Source organism: Orcinus orca, chromosome 19 (assembly GCF_937001465.1).
Source record: "Orcinus orca chromosome 19, mOrcOrc1.1, whole genome shotgun sequence".
In the NCBI taxonomy this organism is placed as follows: Eukaryota; Metazoa; Chordata; class Mammalia; order Artiodactyla; family Delphinidae; genus Orcinus; species Orcinus orca.
In genome coordinates this window covers 8,049,791-8,071,629 of record NC_064577.1, presented here as the reverse complement: position 1 = coordinate 8,071,629, position 21,839 = coordinate 8,049,791, and the positions used below count along the sequence as shown (strand labels likewise).

The window sequence follows — 21,839 nt, the reverse complement described above, 5'->3', positions numbered from 1 at the left end:
GCAGAACTCCTGCACCAGCTAATTTAGAAATTTGTGCATGTGTATATTAGTGCTATTTCTACCACCAGAGTTTTGGGACCTCTGCTTTCTGGAATCCATGAATCAATCTTTTGAATATCCTTAAAGGTGGCAAACCTTCAGACTTTAAGTCTCACTTTGATTTTTTTATGTTAATTTTTATCGGCGTATCGTTGATTTACAGTGTTGTGTTCGTTTTTTTGTTCTTTTGTTTTTTAATTTAAATAGCCAGAATAACACTTGGAGTCAAGAATAGTAAACATTTTTTCCAGTAAACAATAAATACAGTGAGCAAGTTGAGTTATTCCTTTTTAAGGTCAAAAATAACATGGATCTTTGAAATAAGGAGAATTACCACTAAAATTAATAAACTGATTTTGAAAATGTTTAAAAGAGAAATTCTCAGGTACTTTTGAGCATTGACATGTTTATGTCTTCTTAAGGAGTTACCTTCTCATATCCTTTGCCTGTTTTGTATTGGAATATTTTTCACTTACTGTTTTTTTTTTGAAAAGGCCTTCCTAACAAGGGTTGGAACCCTTTTCAATCATTTATATTCAAAGTATTTTATACTATTTGTCACTTACCTTCCATTATTTATGGGATCTTTCTCAAATGTAAATGATTTAAAATTTTGTGTAGCCAAATCTTCTGTTTTCCCTTTATGAACTTTGTTTTTATGTTTTAAAAAGTCTTCCTAACGTCAAACCAAATGAATAATCATATTTTCTTCTCATTATTTTACTTTTTGAAAAATTATTATTAAAACTTTTATCTGAATTTATTTTGCTGAATGATGTGAGATAGAGATCTAACTTAATTTTTTCAAAATAGTTTATAAAATAGCATCATTTATTGAATAGTTTATTCTGTTTCTACTTAACTAAAAGTTAAGCTTCATCATACACTAGATATATGTATACACTATACTAGAATCTATATGTATAGATAGATATAGATGCATCCTAGCATGTGTTTCTAGGAATTTTTTTTGTTTTATGTTTGTCTATTCTTTTTTTTTTTTTTTTTTTTAAAGAGGTTCCAGTGCTTTTTTTTTTTTTTTTTTTTTTTTTTGCGGTATGCGGGCCTCTCACCATTGTGTCCTTTCCCGCTGCAGAGCACAGGCTCTGGACGCGCAGGCTCAGCGGCCATGGCTCACAGGCCCAGCCGCTCCGCGGCATGTGGGATCCTCCCGGACCGGGGCACGAACCCATGTCCCCTGCGTCAGCAGGCGGACTCTCAACCACTGCGCCACCAGGGAAGCCCTGTTTGTCTATTCTTGAAACATAACTTTGTCATTTTAGTTACTCTAGCTTTGTAATGTGTTTTAATACTAGTGATGTGAGTTTACACACATTCCTTTACATATTTTATTGCAATATACCTTTGGCTTTTTCTACCTAGTTATGCTTTTTTTTTTTTTTTTTTTTTTTTTTTTTTGTGGTACACGGGCCTCTCACTGTTGTGGCCTCTCCCGTTGCGGAGCATAGGCTCCAGACGCGCAGGCTCAGTGGCCATGGCTCATGGGCCCAGCCGCTCCACAGCATGTGGGATCCTCCCGGACCGGGGCACGAACCTGCGTCCCCTGCATCGGCAGGCGGACTCTCAACCACTGCGCCACCAGGGAAGCCCACCTAGTTATGCTTTATGCAAACTTCAGAATAATTTTAAATCCCACTCCACCTCCCAAAAAAAAATCCTCATGGTATCTTTTTATTGAGATATAATTAACATACAACATATTAGTTTTAGGTATACAATATAATGATTAGATATATGGATATATTGTGAAATGATCACAACAATAAGTCTAGATAACATCCATTACCACACACAGTTACAAATTTATTTTTCTTGTGATGAGAACTTTTGAGATTTACTCTCTTAGCAACTTACAAATATACAGTAAAAATATGGACCATATTACAAATTTGCACATCATCCTTGAGCAGGGGTCATGCTAATCTTCTCTCCATTGTTCCAGTTTTCACTATATGTGCTGCCAAAAACGAGCACTCCTCATGGTATTTTGATTGGAATTGCATTCACTTTAAAAATATCTTTGGGGGCTTCGCTGGTGGTCCAGTGGGTAAGACTCTGGGCTCCCAGTGCAGGGGGCGTGGGTTCAATCCCTGGTCAGGGAACTAGATCCCGCATGCATGCCGCAACTAAGAGTTCACATGCCTCAATTAGTCCGCATACCGCAACTAAAGAAGCCCTCATGCCACAACTAAGAGGCCACATGTCACAACTAAAAAAAGATCCCACATGCTGCAGCGAAGATCCCGCATGTCGCAACTAAAAACCAATGCAGGGACTTCCCTAGTGGCGCAGTGGTTAAGAATCTGCCTGCCAATGCAAGGGACACGGGTTTGAGCCCTGGTCCGGGAAGATCCCACATACCATGGAGCAGCTAAGCCCATGCACCACGACTACTGAACCTGCACTCTAGAGCCCGCAAGCCACAGTTACTGAGCCCACGTGCCACAACTACTGAAGCCCGCGCGCCTGGAGCCCGTGCTGTGCAACAAGAGAAGCCACCGCAATGAGAAGCCCACGCACCTCAACGAAGAGTAGCCCCTGCTCACTGCAACTAGAGAAAGCCCGCGTGCAGCAACGAAGACCCAACGCAGCCAAAAATAAAATAAATTTATTTTTAAAAAAGCCAGTGCATCCAAAGTAAATAAATAATAAATACATAAATAACAATTTTAGAAATAAAAATATCTTTGAAGAAAATTTTACATTGTTATAAGTTTTCTTATTAGGTCAAAGTAGTCTCTGGATATCAGTTCTTTTATGTCTCCACGTTTTTTCATTGATTTTCTTGCTATAATGAATGGAATTTTTTCCATTCCACCTTCTACGTAGTACTTGGGAAAAGCTAACATTTATATTCAGCTATCACATCAAATTCTCTTATTGATTCTTTTTTTAGCCAATCACTTATTTCTTTCATTAATTCATGTGATGTGTTTTTTCTTTCTTTTTATTTTTTATTGAAGTATAGTATAGTTGAATTACAGTGTTGTGTTAATTACTGCTATATAGCACAGTGACTCAGTTATACATATATATACATTCTTCTTGATATTCTTTTCCGTTATGGTTTCTATATAGTTCAGTGTGCTATACAGTAGGACTTTTTTGTTTATCCATTCTATATACACCAGTTTGCATTTGCTAATCCCAAACTACCACTCGTACCCTCTCCCACCTCCCTCCCCCTTGGCAACCACCAGTCTATTCTCTATGTCCCTGATTCTGTTTCTATTTTATAAATAGGTTCATTTGTGTCATATTTGAGATTCCACATACAAGTGATATCAAATGGTACTTGTGTTTCTCTTTCTGACTTACTTAACTTAGTATGATAATCTCTAGTTGCATCCATGTTGCTGCAAATGGCATTATTTCATCCTTTTTTATGGCTGAGTAGTATTCCATTGTATATATATGTACCCATCTTCTTTATTTATTTACTTATTTTTAACAGATCTTTATTGGAGTACAATTACTTCATAATACTGTGTTAGTTTCTGTTGCACAACAAAGCAAATCAGCCATATGCATGCACATGTCCCCACATCCCCTCCATCTTGAGCCTCCCTCCCACTCTCCCTATCCCACCCCTCTAGGTCATTGCAAAGCACTGAGCCAATCTCCCTGTGCTATGCTGCTGCTTCCCACCAGCCAACTATTTTATATTCACTAGTGTATGTATGTTGATGCTACTCTTACTTCACCCCAGCTTTGCCCTCCCACCCCATGTCCTCAAGTCCATTCTCTATGTCTGTCTCTTTATTCCTGCCCTGCAACTAGGTTCATCAGTACCATTTCTTTTTTTTGTTGTTAGATTCCATATATATGTGTTAGCATATGGTATTTGTTTTTCTCTTTCTGACTTACTTCACTCTGTATGACAGACTCTGAGTCCATCCACCTCACTACAAATAACGCAGTTTTGTTTCCTTTTATGGCTGAGTAATACTTCACTGTATATATGTACCACATCTTCTTTATCCATTCATCCATCGATGGACATTTAGGTTGGTTCCATGTCCTGGCATTGTAAATAGTGCTGCAATGAACATTGTGGTAAAAGAGTGAAATTAGAACACTACCTAACACCGTACACAAAAGTAAACTCCAAATGGATTAAAGACTTAAGTGTAAGACCAGACGCTATAAAACATGTAGAGGAAAACATAGGAAAAACACTCTGACATAAAGCACAGCAAAATCTTTTTTGACCCACCTCCTAGAGTAATAGAAATAAAAACAAAAATAAACAAGTGGAACTTAATTAAACTTAAAAGCTTTTGCACAGCAAAGGAAACCATAAACAAGACAAAGAGACAACCCTCAGAATGGGAGAAAATATTTGCAAATGAAACAACAGACAAAGGGTTAATCTCCAAAATATACAAACAGCTCATGGAGCTCAATATCAAAAAAACAGTCCAGTTAAAAAATGGACAGGAGACCTAAATAGACATTTTTTTCTATGATGAAATAGACATTTCATCATACACATGGCCAAGAGGCATGTGAAAAGATGCTCAACATCACTAATTATTAGAGAAATGCAAATCAAAACTACAATGGGGTATCACCTCACGCCGGTCAGAATGGTCATTATCAAAAAAGCTAGAAACAATAAATGCTAGAAAGGGTGTGGTGAAAAGGGAACCTTCCTACACTGCTGGTGAAAATGTAAATTGATACAACCACTATGGAAAACAGTATGGAGGTTCCTTAAAAAACTAAAAGTAGAACTACCGTATGACCCAGCAATCCAACTACTGGGCATATACCCTGAGAAAACCATAATTCAGAAAGAGACATGCACCACAATATTCATGGCAGCACTGTTTACAATAGTCAGGACATGGAACCAATCTAATTTCATTCTTTTACATGTAGCTGTCCAGTTTTCCCAGCACCACTTATTAAAGAGGCTGTCTTTTCTCCATTGTATGTTCTTGCCTTCTTTGTTGTAAATTAGGTGACCATATGTGCGTGGGTTTATCTCTGGGCTTTCTGTGCTGTACCACTGATCTGTATTTCTGTTTTTGTGCCAGTACCATACTGTCTTGATTACTGTAGCTTTGTGGTATAGTTTGAAGTGAGGGAGCCTGATTCCTCCAACTCCGTTTTTCTTTCTCAAGTTTGCTTTGGCTATTCAAGGTCTTTTGTGTTTCCATACGAATTGTAAGATTTTTTTGTTCTAATTCTGTGAAGGATGCCATTGGTAGTTTGATAGGGATTGCATTGAATCTGTAGATAGCTTCAGGTAGTATAGTCATTTTCACAATGTTGATTCTTCCAATCCAAGAACATGGTGTATTTTTCCATCTGTTTATGTCATCTTTGATTTCTTTCATCAGTGTTTTATAGTTTTCTGAGTACAAGTCTTTCACCTCCTTAGGCAGGTTTATCCCTAGGTATTTTATTCGTTTTGTTGCAGTGGTAAATGGGATTGTTTCCTTAATTTCTCTTTCTGATTTTTCATTGTTGATGTATAGGAATGCCAGAGATTTCTGTGCATTAATTTTATATCCTGCAACCTTACCAAATTCATTGATTAGTTCTTGTAGTTTTCTGGTGGCATCTTTAGGATTTTCTATGTATAGTGTCATGTCATTGACAAATAGTGACAGTTTTACTTATTCTTTTCCAATTTATATTCCTTTTATTACTTTTTCTTCTCTGATTGCTGTGGCTAGGACTTCCAAAACTATGTTAAATAAGAGTGGCAAGAGTGGACATCCTTGTCTTGTTCCTGATCTTGGTGGAAATGTTTTCAGTTTTTCACCATTGAGTGTGATGCTTGCTATGGGTTTGTCATATATGGCCTTTATTATGAGGTAGGTTCCCTCTATGCCCATTTTCTGGAGAGCTTTTATCATAAATGGGTGTTGAATTTTGTCAGAAGCTTTTTTGCATCTATTCAGATGATCATGTGGTTTTTATTCCTTAATTTGTTAATGTGGTGTATCACATTGATTGATTTGCATATATCGAAGAATCCTTGAATCCCTGGGATAAATCAAACTTGATAATGGTATATGATCCTTTTTTAAAAAAATAAATTTATTTATTTATTTTAAATTTATTTATTTTTGGCTGCGTTGGGTCTTTGTTGCTGTGCGCAGGCTTTCTCTAGTTGTGGAGAGCAGGGGCTACTCTTTGTTGTGGTGTGCGGGCTTCTCATTGCAGTCATTTCTCTTGTTGCAGAGCATGGGCTCTGGGTGTGCAGCTTCATAGTTGTGGCATGTGGGCTCAGTAGTTGTGGCTTGCAGGCTCTAGAGCGCAGGCTCAGTAGCTGTGGCACACAGGCTTAGTTGCTCCGCGGCATGTGGGATCTTCCCAGACCAGGGCTCGAACCCCTGTCCCCTGCATTGGCAGGCGGATTCTTAACCACTACATCACCAGGGAAGTCCCTGTGTATGATCTTTTTAATGTGCTGTTGGATTCTGTTTGCTAGTATTTTGTTCATTACTTTTGCATCTATGTTCATCAGTGATTATCGGTCTATAATTTTCTTTTTTTGTGATATCTTTTTCTGGGTTTGGTATCAGGGTGATGGTGGCTTCATAGAATGAATTTGGGAGTGTTCCTCCCTCTGCAATTTTTTGGAATAGTTTGAGAAGGATCGGTGTTAGCTGTTCTCTAAATATTTGACAGAATTAGCCTGTGAAGCCATCTGGTCCTGGACTTCTGTTTGTGGAAGATTTTTAATTATGGTTTCAATTTCATTACTTGTGATAGGTCTGTTTATATTTTCTAATTCTTCCTGGTTCAGTCTTGGAAAATTGTACCTTTCCAAGAATTTGTCCATTTCTTCATGGTTGTCCATTTTATTGGCATATAGTTGTTTGTAGTAGTCTCTTATAATCCTTTGTATTTCTGCAGTGTCAGTTGTGATTTCTCCTTTTTCACTTCTAATTTTATTTCTGTGCGTCATCTGCCTTTTGTTCTTGATGAGTCTAGCTAAGGGTTTATCAATTTTGTTTATCTTCTCAAAGAACCAGCTTTTAGTTTTATTGATCTTTGCTATTGTTTTCTTCATTTCTGTTTCATTTATTTCTGCTCTGATCTTTATGATTTCTTTCCTTCTACTGACTTTGGGTTTTCCTTGTTTTTCTCTCTCTAGTTGCTTTAGGTGTAGGGTTTGATTGTTTATTTGAGATTTTTCTTGTTTCTTGAGGTGAGATTGAATTGCTATAAACTTCCCTCTAAGAACTGCTTTTGCTGCGTCCCATAGGTTTTGGGTCGTTGTGTTTTTATTGTCATTTGTTTCTATGTATTTTTTAATTTCTTCTTTGATTTCTTCAGTGATCTGTTGGGTATTTAGTAGTGCACTGTTTAGCCTCCATGTATTTGTGTTTCTTATAGTTTTTTTCACATCTTCTTTATATGTGATGTGTTAAATTAATGTTTTCTAAACTTGACTTGTCATTTTCTTACTGGGATGAACACTATTTGGGTTATATATATATATATATATATATATATATATAATTTTTTATTTATTTATTTATTTTTGCTGCATGCGGGCCTCTCACTGTTGTGGCCTCTCCTGTTGCGGAGCACAGGCTCCGGACGCGTGGGCCCAGCCGCTCCACGGCATGTGGGATCTTCCCGGACCGGGGCACGAACCCGTGTCCCCTGCATCGGCAGGTGGACTCTCAACCACTGCGCCACCAGGGAAGCCCTTGGGTTGTATTTTAATGGTCTGCTACATTTGATTTGCTGTGGTTTTACCTAGGATATTTACATCCATTTCCATAGTGGGCCTGGCCTCTCTTTTCTGTCTCTGCTGTTTTTTCTTTGAGTGTTAGAGTATTTGGGTGTACTGACTTCATACAAAGAAATGGGAAGCAGCTTTTCTTTTTCTGTGACCTGGCAAGTATATAGTGTGTATTACTTAAAGAGTCGTTCTTGACTCTCTCTCTCATACTCTACCTTCAGCCTCTCAGCGGTCGTCCTTTCACTCTACCTTTGTAATCTGTACAGAATCCAGCCATTTAACCATTTCTAGTAGTACCACCCTTATCCAAAATGTTACCTTCTCTTGCTTAAACTATTACTATAGGCATGTTGTGATCTTTGTCCCCCTTCAGTGTAGTCTCAACACAGCAGCCAGTGTGATCTTTTAAGAGGTAAGCTGGATTGGTTAACACCCACTGCCAAGCCCCTTCAGAGGATTCCTATCTCACTCATAAAAGATTTCAAGCCCTTACCAAGGCTTACATCCTTTCTGACCTCATCTCCTGCCACTCTCCTATTCACTTATTCTTCACTGGTCAAACTGGCCTGCTCATTCTTTAATCATGCCAAACAACTCATGCCTCTGGGCCTTTGCACTTCTGTTCTGCTGTTACCCCCCTGCATAGTTTACTTCCTAATGTCCTTCAGATTCCTGTTCATGAGCCAGCCTTATCAGAAAGTTCTTTACCAGTAATCTATAGAAATGAACAGTCTACCCCAGGCACTCTCTGTCCCCTCACTGGACTTTATTTTTCTTCTTAACACTTACCATCACCTACCTGACAATTGGTTTTTGTTTTGTTTTTGCTTTGCCTATTTATTGTCCCCCACTAGAATGTAAAAACTGTGATTTTATTTACTGTATTACTCCCCAGTGTTTAGAACAGTGCCTGGAGAATGGATCCCTCCCCATACCATTAACAAATATTATTGGCTGAATAGGTAAATGAACTGAAGGAACTTACCTATAAAGTCATCTCAGCCTCTAATAGTTTTGGAAAGAAAACCTTTGACACTTCCTGTTTCTGTTTCTTTGTTATGTGTTTTTTAAGATTTCTTAGTTCTTGCATCAATTTTTAGGCAGGATTATTGAGATATAACATAAATACATATAATAAATAGTTCAACAATTTTAAGTGTTCAGTTAGATGAGTTTTGACAAAAGTATACAGTAGTGTAAATATCACCACAATGAGGATATGGAACATTTTTATCACTTCTTGTGTCAATTTTGTTGACTGACATTATCCAGAAAATCATCCATTTCTCTAAAATCTTCACATTTTAAAAAAATATTTTTATTTATTTATTTATTTATTTATTTTGGGGGCTGCGTTGGCTCTTAGTTGCAGCACGCAGGATCTTTCATTGCAGCGTGTGGCCTCTGTTGCAACATGTGGGCTTAGTTGCCCCGCAGCATGTGGGATCTTAGTTCCCCGACCAGGGATCGAACCCATGTTCCCTGCGTTGGAAGGTGGATTCTTAACCACTGGACGACCAGGGAAGTCCCTTCACATTTTTGATATCTCTTCACTAATTAAAAATTAAGGATTTGTTATAAATCCGCTTTCCATTTCTAATTTAATTTCTGTGTTCTTTGATTTTTTTCTTAAATTTGTTAGCAGTATGTGTTTCTTAGTTTATAAAAACTAGCTTATATTTATTGTCTTTAATTCATTAATTTTTATTTGTATCTTTATTTTCTTCCTCTTATTTTTCTTAGACTGGTTTTGTTCTCCTACTTGTGTTGGATCTTCTGTGTTCATTTGTTTCTTATTAGTTTACTTAAAAGCTTTATGGCTTTGAATATGAGATTACTAATACTTTGGCCACATTCTAATTCATTGAGATGTGTACTGTTCTAATGACCATTTTCTAAGTAGTCTTTAATTGTCATTTTGATTTTTTTCTCTTTGATTCTAAAGTTATTTGGGAGTTTTGTTTTTATAGTTGGATTTCTTAAACTTTTGTTACTAATTTCTACTTTGGGGTTTTTGGGGGTTTTTTGTTTTTTTGCGGTACGCGGGCCTCTCACTGTTGTGGCCTCTCCCGTTGCGGAGCACAGGCTCTGGACGCGCAGGCTCAGCAGCCATGGCTCACGGGCCCAGCCGCTCCGTGGCATGTGGGATCTTCCCCGACTGGGGCACGAACCCGTGTCCCCTGCATCAGCAGGCGGACTCTCAACCACTGCGCCACCAGGGAAGCCCTACTTTGGGGTATTTTTAAAGATTTAATTTATTGAGATGAAATTATATGAATTTATATAACATAAAAATTAACCATTTAAAGTGAAGAATTCAGTGGCATTTAGAACATTCACAGTGTTGTGCAACCAACACCACTATGCTCACGGCATTTTAATTCCACTTGTTTATCTCTGATTTTTAAAATAAAATAGCTTAAGTTCTTTTTCTCTACTTATCAAGTAGAACAATTAAATAGGATAGAACTGTCTCTCATTTTAGTTAGGATTATGTTCAGCTGTAAGATGCAGAAAATCCCCAAATAACAGTAACTTAAATAAGATAGAAATACATTTCCCTCTCAAAACCAGAGGTTTTCTGGTTTGGCGCTCCGTGGTGTCATGGACCAAGTTTCTTTCTATTTTGTTGCTCTGCTATACATGGTTTTCATTTCCAAGGACCCCTCATAGTCTAAGATGGCTATTGGAATGCCAGCCACCTTATCTGTATGCAAGCCTGTGCGAAGTAGAAACAGTTAAAGAAGGAAGGCAGTTAAAAAAAAAAGAGATGTCTTTTTCTTTTAAGGGCCTTTCCTGGGAGTTCATGCACATTACTGCCTATATTCTATTGGCCAGAACTGAGTCACGTGGCCAAACCTAGCTGCAGTGTAGACTGGGAAATATTTTTATTCTAGGTAGACCATATGCACAGCTAAAAATCAAGAGTTTTATTACAGAGGAAGAGAAGGAGAGCAGATAATGGGAAACAAGTAGCAGTTTCCGCCACGCACCCCCGTGTGTAAATGTAGGACTTCCTGCTTCCTCCTTTTCTTACCACTTCTCCATTTCCTAGTTAGTATAGGTATCAGTGAGATTTTAGATAATAGTAGCTATTTATTGAAGGTTTACAATGTGCCAGGATTTAATCTTCCCAACAACTCTACCTGTGTAAGTAATGTCATTATCCCCATTTTATAGATGAAGAAAAATGAGACGCAAAAAGTTCAGGTTTTTAACTAAGGTCATATATCCAGTAATTCAAACACATGCTGCAGGTCCAGATTAACCACTGTATACTCTCAACTCTATTATCATTAAATGTTTTTACAGTGTGTGTACATTGTGTGTACGTTGTGTATCTTTTCTCTGAAGAGTACTTTTTGACATTTGCACTGTTTAAGAATCCTATTAACATCACTTTTATAGAATTAAGTATCTTTTACTCTTTTTGCTTTATGCCATTTGTTTTTTTTTTTTTTTTTTTGCGGTATGTGGGCCTCTCACCACTGTGGCCTCTCCCGTTGTGGAGCACAGGCTCTGGACGCGCAGGCCCAGCGGCCATGGCCCACGGGCCCAGCCGCTCCGCGGCATGTGGGATCCTCCCGGACCGGGGCACGAACCCGCGTCCCCTGCATCGGCAGGCGGACTCCCAACCACTGCGCCACCAGGGAAGCCCTGCCATTTGTTTTTTAATACAATTTATCTACTATGTTCCTGGGTTTTGTTTGGTTAGTTTTTGTTGTTTGGGGTTTTTTTGTTTTTACCTTTTACCGTTGAAATTTTCAGACTACAAGAAAAGTAAAGAGAATAGTTTAATGAATCACCACGTAAATTAAACAGTTGTCAACATTTTGCCAATATTTTTTCAATCATTCTCTTTGTCCCCCTGCCAGATTTTTGTTCTTGGAGGTTTTAAATCAACTTCCATTCATTATAACTGAAAATACTCAGTAAATATGTCTAACTTGTAAGGCTTTCTTTCTAGCATAACATAACATTATTATACATAACAAAATTAATAATTTGTTAATATCATACAGTCTGTTTTCAAATTCTTCAGATTATCTCCAAAATATCATTTCACAATGGGTTTGTCAGAATTAAAATCTAAGCAAACTTCATACTTTGTGTTTGGTTGGTATGTCTTTTTTTTTTTTTTTTTTTTTTTTTTTTTTGCGGTACGCGGGCCTCTCACTGTTGTGGCCTCTCCCGTTGCAGAGCACAGGCTCCGGATGCGCAGGCCCAGCGGCCATGGCTCATGGGCCCAGCCGCTCCGCGGCATGTGGGATCTTCCCGGACCGGGGCACGAACCCGTGTCCCCTGCATCAGCAGGCGGATTCTCAACCACTGCGCCACCAGGGAAGCCCGGTTGATATGTCTTTTAAGGGTCTTTTCATGTATAACAGTTCTCCCACCTCCCTTTTTAAATTTTTATTTATTTTTTTTAACATGTTTATTGAGGTATAATTGCTTTACATTGTTGTGTTAGTTGCTGCTGTATAACAAAGTGAATCAGCTATACGTATACATATATCCCCATATCCCCTCCCTCTTGCATCTCCCTCCCACCCTCCCTAGCCCACCCCTCTAGGTGGTCACAAAGCACCGAGCTGATCTTCCTGTGCTGTTCGGCTGCTTCCCACTAGATATCTGTTTTACATTTGATAGTGTATATATGTCCATGCCACTCTCTCACTTCATCTCAGCTTACCCTCCCCCTCCACCCGCTGTGTCCTCAAGTCCATTCTCTACATCTGCGTTTTTATTCCTGTCCTGCCCCTAGGTTCTTCAGAACCTTTTTTTTTTTAGATTCCATGTATATATGTTAGCATACAGTATTTGTTTTTCTATCTCTGACTTACTTCACTCTGTATGACAGACTCTAGGTCCATCCACCTCACTACAAATAACTCAATTTCGTTTCTTCTTATGGCTGAGTAATATTCCATTGTATATATGTGCCACATCTTCTTCATCCATTCATCTTTTGATGGACCCTTAGGTTGCTTCCATGTCCTGGCTATTGTAAATAGTGCTGCAATGAACATTGTGGTACATGACTCTTTTTGAATTATGGTTTTCTCAGGATATATGCCCAGTAGTGGGATTGCTGGGTCATATGGTAGTTCTATTTTTAGCTTTTTAAGGAACCTCCATATTGTGCTCCATAGTGGCTGTATCAATTTACATTCCCGCCAACAGTGCAAGAGGATACCCTTTTCTCTACACCATCTCCAGCATTTATTATTTGTAGATTTTTTGATGATGGCCATTCTGACTGGTGTGCACCTCTCTTTTTTTCTAAATGCCTTTTATTTGTTGAAGATGTTCTTGATTTTTTTTTAACAGTGGTCTCAATTTTTTTCTAATATCTTGTTATACCTGGGATACATATTTAAGTAGTATTTTTTCTGAAAGAAAAATGTTTATTATGTTTCTAAGTCTTAGTTTATCTGAGAATGTCTGTCTTTTGCCCTTCTACATGAATGGGGCAGTTTGGGGGCACAAAAGTCTGAGGCCAATCAGATTTGTGTGGGGTTTTTGTTGTTTGTTTGTTTTTTTGTTTGTTTTAATGCTTACAGGATTATTTTTTCTCATTGTCCTTGGAAACTAAAGACTGAACCAGGGTATGTCTGGGTCAAGGATGGCAAATGTCTGATAAATATGCTTTCATTCTCTGCCAAAGACAGGCATTAATAATTGATCACAGAACTCTTTCCCATTGAATACAAGTGAAGTTTCAGATTCATTTAAAAAAAAAATAAAACAAAGCCCCCAAAACCCACTTTTTTTGCCAACTCTAATGAAGGTGTTGGTCTCCTGTTATTAAGTTTCTTAGCATGTCCTTTGAATATTCAGGCCTTATTCACTCAGGAAAGTTTACTTTTCCTTTTTTCCCCCCCCTTTCCTTTCTCATTTTTTAAAATAATTGCTCTTCTCCTGTCAGTCTTGATCTTTCTGGAATAGCTTTTAAAGATTAGGGTTCTATTTTCCTGTCTTTACTCCCCCCACCATTATTTTCATCTCTATATTTTCTTTTGTATTGTAGAAGAGGCTCAACGAAGTCATTCGTTTCACTAATTTGGTTTTCTATTACTATATTTAACTGCTGCTTATAGCCTTACCTGTATTTTTTCCTGATCATTTTCTAATGTGACTGCCAAAATCTAGATTGAAATGCAGTTTACTCTGTGTGTTTTTTGTGTGTGTTTTTGTTTTTTACTTTTTTATTGAGGTTTAACCTTCATTAAGTAATATGCACTACTTTTAAGTTTGAGCTCAGTATATTTTTACATATGGTTATATGTATACGTATAGCTGATTCACTTTGTTATACAGCAGAAACTAACACAACATTGTAAAGCAATTATACTCCAATAAAGATGTTTAAAAAAATGTTCATCTGTATTATTAATAAAAGATATTGTTGAATATGACTTATACCTATTTCCAAAATTGCATGATCTGAATTAAAGAAATATCCTGCAAACAAAAAAAAAAAAGACATGCTAACTGCCACCCAGCTCAAGACAGAATATTTCTCAGATCCCAGCAGGCTCCTTCTTTATGCCCCCTCTCATTAATACTCTCCGTTACACAGGTAACAGTTATTCTGATCTCATTCACTATCCATTAGTTTTGCCTGTTTTTGAACTGTACATAAATGGAATCATATAGTACATACCCTTTGTTTGTCTGTTTGTTTGTTTTTAAAATATTTATTTATTTATTTGGGTGCACCAGGTGTTTGTTGTGGCACACGGGACCCTTAATTGCAGCGTGCAGAATCTTTAGTTGCGGCATGCAGGATCTAGTTCCCTGACAGGGATCAAACCTGGGCCCCCAGCATTGGGAGCTTGGAGTCCTAGCCAGTGGACCACCAGTGAAGTCCCCCCCTTTGTTTCTTTTGTTCAACACAATCTATGAGAGATTTATTCATGTTATTACATGTAAGAGTAGTTCATTCCTCATTATTTCTGTGTAATATTTTGTTGTATAAGTACACCACAGTTTACTACTTCTACTATTTTTTTTTTTTTTTTTTTTTTGCGGCACGCGGGCCTCTCACTGCTGCGGCCTCCCCCGCCGCGGAGCACAGGCCCCGGATGCGCAGGCTCAGCGGCCATGGCTCACGGGCCCAGCCGCTCTGCGGCATGTGGGATCCTCCCGGACCGGGGCACGAACCTGTGTCCCCTGTATCGGCAGGCGGACCCCCAACCACTGCGCCACCAGGGAAGCTCCTACTTCTACTATTGATGAAAGTTTGTTTCTTTTACCAGTCTTGGCTACTATGAATAAAGCGGCCATGGACATTTTTATGTATGTCTTTTGGTGGACATATGCTCTATTTCTCTTTGATATATACCTAGGAATGGGATTGTTAGGTCATAAGGTAGATGTATGTTTAACTTCAGTAGACAATGCCAAGCAGATTTCCAAGGTGGTTGTACCAATATACATGACCGTCTGCAGTATATGAGAACTTCAGTTGTTCCACATCTTTCCTTTGCCAACTCTTGGTTTTGATTTTGGTTTTGGATTTCATTTTAGCCATTCTGGTGGGTGTGCAGAAGGATCTCGTTGTGATTTTGATTTTCATTTCCCTGGAGAATAATGATGTTGAGTACCTTTTCTTCTGCTTTTGTTCACTTGGATATCCTCTTCTGTGGAGTGCCTGTTCCTGACTTGTGCCCGTTCTCCTTTCGATGGCTTGTCTTTTTCTTATTAATTTATAGAATAATTTTTAAAATATTCTTTATATATAAGTACTGTGTTGGATATACATTTATGTGTTAAAAATACCATCTCTCGGGCTTCCCTGGTGGCGCAGTGGTTGAGAGTCCGCCTGCCGATGCAGGGGACGTGGGTTCGTGCCCCAGTCCGGGAGGATCCCACATGCCGTGGAGCAGCTGGACCCATGAGCCATGGCTGCTGAGCCTGCGCGTCTGGAGCCTGTGCTCCGCAATGGCAGAGGCCACAACAGTGAGAGGCCCGCATACTGCAAAAAAAAAAAAAAAAAAAAACTCTGCCTTGGCTCATGTTTTCACTTTTTTTTTTTAATTTTATTTATTTATTTATTTAGGCTGCATTGGGTCTTCATTGCTGTGCACGGGCTTTCTCTAGTTGTGGCGAGTGGGGGCTACTCTTTGTTGTGGTGTGCGGACTTCTCACTGCAGTGCCTTTTCCTGTTGCGGAGCACAGGCTCTGGGGGCACAGGCTTCAGTAGTTGTGGCACGTGGGCTCAGTAGTTGTGGCGCACGGGCTTAGTTGCTCCGCGGCATGTGGGATCCTCCCGGACCAGGGCCCAAACCCGTGTCCCCTGTATTGGCAGGCAGATTCCTAACCACTGCACCACCAGGGAAGCCCCCATGTTTTTACTTTTAATGGTGTCTCTTGATAAACACAAGTTCTTAATTTTAATGAAGTCAAATTTATCAATTTTTTTCTTTAATGATTAGTGCTTTTTGTGTCCTATTTAAGAACTATTTGCCTACAAGATCATGAAGATATTCTGTTTTTTTCTTCTAGAAGTTGTATTATTTTACCTTTCACATTTAGGTGTGTAGTCCATCTCGAATTAATTTTTGTTTTTGGCATGAGGTAGAAACAAGGTTAATTTTTTTTCCGTACAGATATCCCATAGATTGAGCACCACTTATTGAAAGATCAGTTTTCCCCACTGACCTGCAGTGGTGGCTTGTCATAAGTCAAGCAATTACATATGTTTGGGTGTATTTGTAGACTTTCTGTTCTGTTCCAGTGATCTTATTTATCTGTCCTTGTGCCATTACTGTTGCGTATGAAATTGTAAGTTTCCAAAGTTTTCACAATGACTGTTCTAGAGGGATACTTATTCCTTAGATTGGTATCCTTCTTTTCAATTTAATACCTTTTCGCACGTTAGGTGATTTTTTTTTTCCATCCTTTTTTTAGGCAGTCTATACTTGTTCATATTGAGATCTCAGATGGATGTCTGTTAAGATTTTCAGGTGCAGATAAAAGGAAAAGAGGAACATTTAATTTACACTGCGGGCGTTAAATACTCCTAGAGGAGTGTAGAAAGGAAACTAGAGCTAGAGATAGTCATGGCAAGGAGCTAAACCCTCCATTTGCTGTAATAGACCAACTTAGTGTTCTCATTCTGGGGTTCTTGCCTCTTTAAGAAGCCAGACTCAGCTCTGTCTTCCTCCTGCCTCATGCGGCCATCCACACCAATTGTAAGCCAGCAGCCTGTAAGTTTCTTCTGATACCCTGGTGGGATTCAGTTGTGCCCTTCTAAGTGTGTCAGAACCCACCTTGGCTCTTGGCCTAGTTGCTCCAAGGAAAGGGCATCAGTGGGGTATGGCTGCTGAAGTCTCATCTATGAACCTATCAAGCAGGCAAAGGGTTGAACATCAGTTGTTCTTTTCTCATTCCAGTCCCATCTGCAGTTTGTCTTGTAGAAAATTCCTCATAGTTTCTGGTATGTGGTTGCCTAGTACTGATATATACTTTCTTTCTTTCTTTTTTTTTTTTTTTTTTCAGTCATTTCAGTGGAAAACTGGAAGGGTAGACAAAATAACTAGATGCATGTACTTAAAGCCATTCTAATTACAAGTCAGTGCTAGTATGGAGGTTCCTTAAAAAACTAAAAACAGGACTTCCCTGGTGGCGCAGTGGTTGAGAGTCCACCTGCCGATGCAGGGAACACGGGTTCGTGCCCCGGCCTGGGAAGATCCCACGTGCCGTGGAGCGGCTGGGCCTGTGAGCCATGGCCACTGAGCCTGCGCATCCGGAGCCTGTGCTCCGCAACAGGAGAGGCCACAACAGTGAGAGGCCCGTGGACTGCAGGAAAAAAAAAAAAAAACTAAACTAAAAACAGAACTACTATATGACCCAGCATTCCCACTACTGGGAATATACCCTGAGAAAACCATAATTCAAAAAGAAACATATACCCCAGTGTTCATTGTAGCACTATTTACAATAGCCGGGACATGGAAACAACCTAAATGTCCATTGACAGATGAATGGATAAAGAAGATGTGGTACATATATATAATGGAATATTACTCAGCCATAAAAATAAATGAAATTGGGTCATTTATAGAGATGTGGATGGACCTAGAGTCTGTCATACAGAGTGAAGTAAGTCAGAAAGAGAAAAACAGATATCATATATTAACGCATATATGTGGAAATCTAGAAGAATGGTACAGATGAACCTATTTGCAGGGCAGGAATAGAGAGGCAGACGTAGAGAACAGACGTGTGGACACAGGGCGGGAAGGGGAGGGTGGGGTGAATTGGGAGATTAGGTTTGACATAAATACACTACCATGTGTAAAATAGATAGCTGTTGGGAAGCTGCTGTATAGCACAGGGAACTCAGCTTGGTGCTCTGTTACGGCCTGGTTGGGTAGGATGGGGAGTGGGAAGAGGTCTAAGAGGGAGGGGATGTGTCTGTGCATATGGCTGATTCACTTCACTGTGTGGTAGAAACTAACACAACATTGTAAAGCAATTTCACTCCAAGAAAAAAAAATAGTTTTTTAAAAATGAGTTTCTTTTCCTTTTTTTTTTTTTTTTTTCGCCTCACCATGTGGCATGCGGAATCTTAGTTCCCTGACCAGGGATCAAACCCATACCCGCTGCTGTGGAAGCACGGAGTCCAAACCACTGGACCGCCAGGGAATTCCCCCTTTAAATGAGTTTCTAGGCTTCCACGTTGAATACTTTGAAAGTCTATTCATTTTATGAAGGTGAGCGTTGGTCTTTCTGTGTTGGATCTCAGCTCTGCAGCTTGGTATCTCCCCACCCCCTGAAGCCTGAATATGAGTAGAACCATAGCCCAAAGGCCCAGTAAGCTGCACTGCAGAAGATGAAGACAATGACAGATACCCAGAATGAGGTAGGAGAGATTGTTTCGAAACTCATGAGTTTCAGACGATCTGCTTGTATGCCTTTATTTAATAAAAATGCCTCATGGCTTTTCTTGCCAGTTGGACAAGAGAAACTGACCCTGGGATTCGGAATGACCCAGAATTTTGTGCTCTTGTGGAGCCAGAGCCCTTTCCCAAGCCAGCTTGTTGCAGACCCAGCTGGGGAGCAGGGACTGTTTCCTATATTCTCTGTAACTCTAGTGCTGCTTATAATTCCCAGGAATTGGTAAGTAAATAAGAGTACACATTTAGAAGTTCGGGGCTCTTTACGCGTAGCTTTTTTTGTTTGTTTTTCCTTTTAATGTAGCTAAAGTATGTAGATTTTCTAAGTTTTATTTTATTTTTTATTCTCTTGTGGAAAAAACAGTAATTAAAAATTTTTTACGTTGTAATTCAAATACAAGAACCTGGAATAGACCCCTCAGTAATATTTTTTGAAGAAAGAAGTAATAAGAAATTTAACTAGGAAGACCCTAAGCTTCAATTGTAAAGATATCTCCTTTCTCCAAAAATTAGGCCTGATCGGGGTTCAGACCCACTTATACGGAATGGGAAGGGATAACTCACAACTAAAGACCTTGGCACTTCTATAAGAAATTTAAATAACAGACAGACATATAGAGATTCGTAAATATGTACTTGGTGCCAGCTAAACCACAGAGAAGATACTGCATTTGTGGTCCAGGGAAGTTAAATATTTGTGGTCAACTTAAAATTCAACATAAAACTCTCATCTGTGATGGAAACTATCCAGAAACTGCATGGAAGACGTGCGAGCTGCATGCGCTCTCAAAGGCCTCTCCTCTCGCTCGGCTGAGCTAGGAGAGCCTATGCCCCTTCCTTCACACTGCATAGCTGGGAACCCTTGTTAGGAGAGAAGGGGCTCCCTGGCGCTCTGGTTACCTGCCCGAGAAGGTACCCAGAAGGTAAGGCCCTCTCTGCTTTGTGGCTCACTCCTTCACGTCTGATCAAATGTCACTTTATCCAGGAGACTTTCTCTGTCCGTGTTAGATTAAAGAGCAATACCGTCCCCTACCCTGTTACTCTCTGCCCCTCTTACCCTACGGTATTTTTTCCCTAGTACTTCCCACTACTTGTCCTGTATTTGTTCGCTTGTGTCTCAGTTTCACAAGAGTGTTAAGCTGCATGACAACAGGAACATCATTTTATTGACTGCCGTATCCCTCGTGTCTTAAATAAGCCCTACTGTGCATAGCAGATGCTTAATAAATATTTATTGAATGATTTCAGTAGAATACTTGAAAATGTTTTAGGAAGTACTGTTTCAGGAGCAAAGAGTTATTGTACCCTGACCCCTGGAATAGGGTACTGTCACACGGCAGAACCTCAGACTGTGAGATCAGCCTAGAACACCTCAAACATCCTGCCGTTCTGTGGTATCTGCACGTAACCCCTGATAGGGAGACTGGCACTGGCAGACAGTGCCAAGCCTTCAGATGTACCAGGCGCCTCTTGCCATAACACCTGGGTTATGTGTAGAGACGTAATTAACACAATTTAATTTTCACATTAAAAAGTGTTACAGTGTTTGTTTCTGGCCTTCAGATTTGTTGAAGACCCTCCTGATGTTAATTGCTCTGGTGTGGGAGCCCTTTCCGGGCAGCATGCAGACTGGAGCGCATAATGTACTTTCACATTCTTTTTGGATATGTAAAGGCAGTCCCCGTTGCCCAGCCTATTGTCATTTGAGACCCTGCCTGCTTGAGGGGTCTGTTGTTGCTGACCACTCCCAGGCCTGTTGGACCTGATGGTGACGGACGGACTTTACTGATGAACAGTTTTTCTTCTGTCTGCTTTTCTTTGCTGCCTTTGCTGGGTCTTTCAGTCATCCCAACACAGAGAAATTCTGTTGGAATAAACATGGTTGGTTTTCTGGATCTGTTCCAGAACCTTGCTGTTGATGATCTTTAGCATTTGGTATGAAATGTGCTTCCCAAATGATGTTGATGATCTCTAAGATATGCTGTTAAGTGGCAACGTGTATCACCATTTATATAAATGTATATAAAAGGTATAGGTCCGGGACTTCCTTGGTGGCGGAGTGGATAAGACTCTGGACTCCCAATGCAGGGGGCCCGGGTTCGATCCCTGGTCAGGGAACTAGATCACACATGCATGCCGCAACTAAGAGTTCGCATGCCACAACTAAGGAGCCGGCGAGCTGCAACTAAGGAGCCCACCTGCTGCAACTAATACCTGGCACAACCAAATAAATAAATGAACAAATAAGTATAGGTCCATAGTTAATCATATATGGCAGTATATGCATAAATATCTCTGCAGGCCACACCAGAAACTGGCAACAAGGCTGGGAAACAGAGGCTTTAGAAACCAGAGGTGGGAAGATTGTTTTTAAAATTCAGCCACATGTACTCTCTGGTTGGTTGGTTGGTTGGTTTTTACCATGTGCCTCGTGTTTAAACTGCATGTTACTGAACAGCTTCAGTTTGTCCTGGTACTTGAAGCCCAGGTGCCACCATATCTTCAGTGCCTCCTAGAAGAGATGCTGGCATTGAACTTCTTTTCTGCTTTGTCAGCAGCAAGAATGACTTTAGGCTAAGTGACAGGATTCAGTGACAGGATTCAGTTTTAGCTCTGTGTTGTCAATTTAAAAAAAGTTTGGGCTGTGTGTAGGCTTCCCTAGTACAGGCTGGTACAGAAATTTTGTCTCTCTGTCTTATCAGTACAAAGCACTGAAACTATACTAAGTAGTTTATAATTGTGTGTATGTCTTTCTGTGTGTGTGCTTCAGAAGTTAAGTAAACAGCATTCAGAGTTGTTGGCTTACTGTCTCTAAGCCTGTCTTAGACTAATGACTTGGAAAGATTTAGTGAAGAATCAGAAATAGACTCTATCAGCAGCTTTCTGATCTCTTTTTTCAAATCCTGTGAGGATATGCTACATAGGCTTGGCGATCAGGAATGGATCAGATGAGATACCATCAATGTTAATGCCATTTTGCCAGAATGACCTGCAGAAAACTCTGGTTAAAAATCTAGTTGCGGGCCTCCCTGGTGGCGCAGTGGTTGAGAGTCCGCCTGCCGATGCAGGGGGCGCGGGTTCGTGCCCCGGTCCAAGAGGATCCCACGGGCCGCGGAGCGGCTGGACCCGTGAGCCATGGCCGCTGAGCCTGCGCGTCC

General features: G+C 39.8%; 1 protein-coding gene and 1 non-coding gene across 8 annotated transcripts in view; one reads left to right on the top strand and one right to left on the bottom strand.

Moving 5' to 3' along the window:
- SMG6 (SMG6 nonsense mediated mRNA decay factor) overlaps positions 1–21,839 on the top strand; it is a 238,253-nt gene that overhangs the window by 178,385 nt on the left and 38,029 nt on the right. The gene's annotated exons all lie outside the window — the stretch shown is intronic.
- Positions 1,926–2,034, bottom strand: LOC117200423 (U6 spliceosomal RNA). Its single transcript, XR_004482002.1, has one exon. It is a non-coding gene; the product is annotated as a U6 spliceosomal RNA (small nuclear RNA).